The 4,771-nt window shown below is 30.9% G+C and overlaps 1 pseudogene; it reads right to left on the bottom strand.

Annotated features, from left to right (window-relative positions):
• Nucleotides 1-552: 552 nt before the first annotated feature.
• Nucleotides 553-1,022, bottom strand: LOC128106261 (40S ribosomal protein S17-like; annotated as a pseudogene).
• Nucleotides 1,023-4,771: the final 3,749 nt, after the last annotated feature.

The raw sequence follows: 4,771 nt of genomic DNA on the forward strand, positions 1-4,771 counted from the left end.
TGTTTTCTTGTCATCAATGTGTATATTTTGGATATTAGAACTTTAACTGCAGAGAATTTTTCTTTTATTTAATTTTTTGTGTTCAATAAGTATATTTTTGATATTTGGCTTTTGTCTCATGAGAACTTTGTCCTGTTTATGATTTCCTATGTTCAATATGTACATTTTGGATATTAGACGTTTTTCAGATGAGAATTTTTGTTTTGCTTATCTGAATTCTTGTGTTCAATGTATATTTTTATATTTGACCTATATCAGATGAGAATATTTATTTTATTTAATTTCTTGTGTTCAATAATTATATTTTAGTTATTAGACTTTTATCAGATGAGAATTTTTGTTTTATTTGAATTCTTGTGTTCAATATATATATTTTGGATATTAGACTTTTATCAGATAAATTTTTCTGTTTTATTTAATCTCCTATGTTCAATATATGTTATAGTTATTAGACTTTTATCAGAAGAGAATTTTTTCATTTTCTAATTATGTTTTATGTGTATATTTTTGATCTTAGACCTTTATTAGATGAAAATTTTTGATTTATTTATTTTTTTTTGTTTTCAGGTTTATTGAAAATATGACAGAACAGATTCAAACAGCTCCATGCGGTGTTTTGAAATTCATCCCAACTGTAGGCTGAGTGACCTGCAGGTTAGAGAGGCTGCCGAAGTCCAGAAGCTTCAGCATTTCCTTGGTGTCAGGATCTACCTCAATGATCTCCTAATCCAGGGCTGTGACCTCAGGAACATAATTATGTCTCCTTTCTCTCTCTTCTTCCTGCAACTTGATAAAGACACCTCTCACAGGGCCTCTCTGAATCCTCTTCATCAGATGCGTGACATAGCAGGATATCTTGTTGCAGAGTTTCTTGCTGGGGATAATGGCGATCTCCTTGCACACATGCTTGTTGGTGTGGAAGTCATTACCCAGGCACGTGTAGTACTTCTCGATGATGACCCAGGCCGCCTTCTTCACAGTCTTGGTGTGAACGCGGCCCATGTTGACGGGTCCCGGTAAAAGAGCTGATTTATTTATCTTATTTCTTGGGTTCAACATGTATATTTTGGATATTAGTCCTTTTCAAATGAGAATTTTTGATTATTTATCTGATTTCTTGTGTTCAATAAGTATATTGTTCGATATTAGAACTTTATCAGATGAAAATTTTTGTTTTATTTATCTAACTATGTTCAATAGGTATATTTTGGATATTAGACCTTTTTCAGATGAAAATTTTTGTTTTATTTATCTGATTTCTTGGGTTCAATATGTATTTTGGATATTAGACCTTAATCAGATGAGTTTTTTTAAATTTCTTATATGCTTCATATGTATATTTTACATAATAGACTTTTATCAGATGAATGTCTTTGTATTGTTTATCTAATTATGTTCAATATGTATATTTTGGATATTACACCTTTATTAGAAGAGAAAATTTGTTTTATTTATGTGATCTCTTTGGATCAGTATGTATATTTTGGATATTCGATGTTTATCTGATGAGAATTTTTGTTTTATTTAATTTTTTGTCTTCAATAAGTAAATTTTTGATATTAGACTTTCATCACATGAGAATATTTGTTTTGCTTTACAATTTCTTGTGTTCAATAGGTATATTTTGGATATTAGACCTTTATCAGTTGAGAATTTCTGTTTTGTTTATCTGATTTTTTGAGGGGAGTGATAATTTTTTAAAATTTGTTAATAATTAATTTAATTTTACATATCAGCCAAGGACTCCTCTGTCCTCCCTCCTCCCACCCCTTACTCCCCCAATCCATGCCCCATTCCCAACTAATCCAAGACAAGGTCTCCCCTGGGGATTCAACTCAGCCTGGTAGATTCACAGTTGAGGCAGGTCCAGTCACCTCCTCCCTTCACCCAGGCTGAGCAAATTCCCAGCATAGACCCTAGGTTCCAAAAAGCCAGCTCATGCACTAAGGACAGGCCCCAGGCCCACAGTCTGGGAGCCTCCTAAATATTTCAAGCTAATCAACTGTCTCACTTATCCAGAGGGCCTAGTCCATTTCCAAGGGGGTTCCTCAGCTATTGGTTCATACTTCATATGCTTCCACTACTTCAGCTATTTGTCCCTGTGCTTTTTCCAATCATGGTCTCCATATCTTTTGCTCATAGAATCCATCTTTTCTCTCATTGATTGGACTCCTGGAGCTCCACCTGGAGTTCGGCCATGGATCTCTGCATCTGTTTCCATCAGTCACTGGATGAGAGTTCTATCATGACAGTTAGGGTGGTCGGCCATCCGATCACCAGAGTAGATCTGCTTGGGCACTCTCTCTACTAGTCAAATGTGGAGATATCTTTGTGGATTTCTGGGGACCTCTTTAGCACTCTGCTTCTTCCTATTCTCATTGGGTCTTCATTTATCATGGTGTCTCTTTCCTTGTTCTCCCTCTCTGTTCCTTGATCTCCCGCTCCTCTAAGCTCTCTTTTCCCAGACCCTTGCCCTCCATTTCTCTACCCCCATGTCCAGTTTGCTCATGTAGATCTCATCCATTCTCTGTTGTTGGGTGATCCCTGTGTCTTTCTTAGGCTTCTCTTTACTAGGTAGCCTCCCTGAAGTTGTGAGTTGCAGTCTGGTTATCCTTTGCTTTACATCTAGTATCCACTTATGAGTGAGTACATACATGTACTCAAGGAATGCTCAATCATACCACAAGGACACATCTGCAACTATGTTCATAGCAGTATTATTTGTAATAGCCAGAACATGGAAGCAATCTAGTTGCCTTTCAACTGAAGAATGGATAAAGAAAATGTGGTGCATATACACAATGGAGTGCTACTCAGCAGAGAAAAACAATGACATCATGAGGTTTGCAGGCAAATGGATGGAACTAAAAAAAAAACATCCTGAGTGAGGTAACCCAGACTTAGAAAGACAAATATGTTTTTCTGATTTCTTGTGTTCAAAATGTATATTTTGGATATTACTCCTTTATCAGGTGAGACCTTTCGTTTTATTTATCTGATTTCTAGTGTTCAGTAAGTATATTTTGCATATTGGACCTTTACCAATGAGAATGTTTGTTATTTCTAATTTCTTGTGTTCAATATGTATATATTATAAGTTAGACTTTTAACAGATGAGAATTTTGTTTTATTTATCTAAGTATTTCAATATGTAAATTTTAGATATTAGACCATTATCAGATGAGAATTTTTGTTTAGTTTTATTGATTTCTTTTTTACAATATATATATTTTGTATATTAGACCTTAATCAGGTGACAATTTTTGTTTTATTTATCTAATTTCTTGTGTTCAATATGTATATTTTGGATATTAGACCTTTTTTATGAGAATTTTTGTTTTATTTATATGATTCCTTCTGTTCAATATGTATATTTTGTATATTAGACCTACCAGTGAGAATTTTGTTGTTTCTAATTTTTTGATTTCAATATGTATATCTTAGATATTAGAACTTTATCATATGAGAATTTTTGTTTTATTTATTTTCTTGTGTTCAATATGTATGCTTTGGATATTAGACCTTTATCAGTTGAGAAGTTTTGTTTTATTTATCTGATTTCGTGTTTTTGGTATGTAAATTTTGGATATCACAGTTTTATCATTTGAAAATTTTTGTTTTATTTAATTTCTTGTGTTCAGTATGTATATTTTGGATATTAGACCTTTATTAGTTGAGAATTTTTGTGTTATTTAATTTCCTGTGTCTAATATGGATATTTTTAGAGTTAGACCTTTATCAGTTGAGAATTTTTGTTTAATTAATCTGATTTCTTGGGATCTATGTGTATATTTTTATATCAGACTTCCATCAGATGAGAATTTTTGTTTTATGTATCCTATTTCTTCTGTTAAATATGTATAATTTTTATATCAGACCTTTATCAGATGACAATTTTTGTTTTGTTTTTTGTTTTATTGTGTTCAATATGTATATTTTGTTTATTAGACTTTTATCATGAGAGAATTTTTGTTTTATATATCTGATTTTCTCTGTTTAATACAGGGATTTTGTGTATTAAAACTTTATCCATGACAATTTTTGTTTATTCTATTTTATAGGTTGCAATAATAATATTTTGGATATTAGACCTGTATTAGGTGACAATTTATGTTTCATTTATCTGATTTCTTGTATTCTATATGTATATTTTGGATATTAGAAATTTTCTGGTGAGAATTTTTGTTTTAACTAATTTCTTGTGTTCAATAACTGTATTTTTGATATTAGACCATTATCTGATGAGAATTTTTTTTTATTTATCTGATATTTTCTGTTCAGTGTGCAAATTTTGGATATTAGACCTTAAGCTGATGAGAGTTTTTGTTTTGTTTAATTTCTTGTGTTCAATAAGTATATTTTGGATATTAGACCTACTGGTGAGAATTTTTTTTGTTCTAATTTCATGAATTCTGAATGTATATTTTAATATAGACTTTTATCAGATCAGAATTTTTGTTCTACATATTTTATATCTTGTGTTCAATATGCATATTTTGGATATTCTTTATCAGGTAGGAATTTTTATTTAAAAAATTTCTTGTATTCAGTATGTATATTTTGGATATTAGATCTTTATCAGATGAGAATTTTTGTTTTATTCATCTAATTATTTTCAATATGGTCATTTTTGATATTAGACCTTTATCAGTCCAGAATTTTTGTTTTATTTATTTTCTTGTGTTCAATAAGTATATTTTTTGTATTTGACATTTATCACATAAGAATCTTGTTTGGTTTTTCTGATTTCTTGTGTTCAATATGTATATTT

The sequence above is a fragment of the Peromyscus californicus genome, unplaced genomic scaffold (genome assembly GCF_007827085.1).
Source record: "Peromyscus californicus insignis strain IS unplaced genomic scaffold, ASM782708v3 Scaffold_123__1_contigs__length_124636, whole genome shotgun sequence".
Taxonomy (NCBI): domain Eukaryota; kingdom Metazoa; phylum Chordata; class Mammalia; order Rodentia; family Cricetidae; genus Peromyscus; species Peromyscus californicus.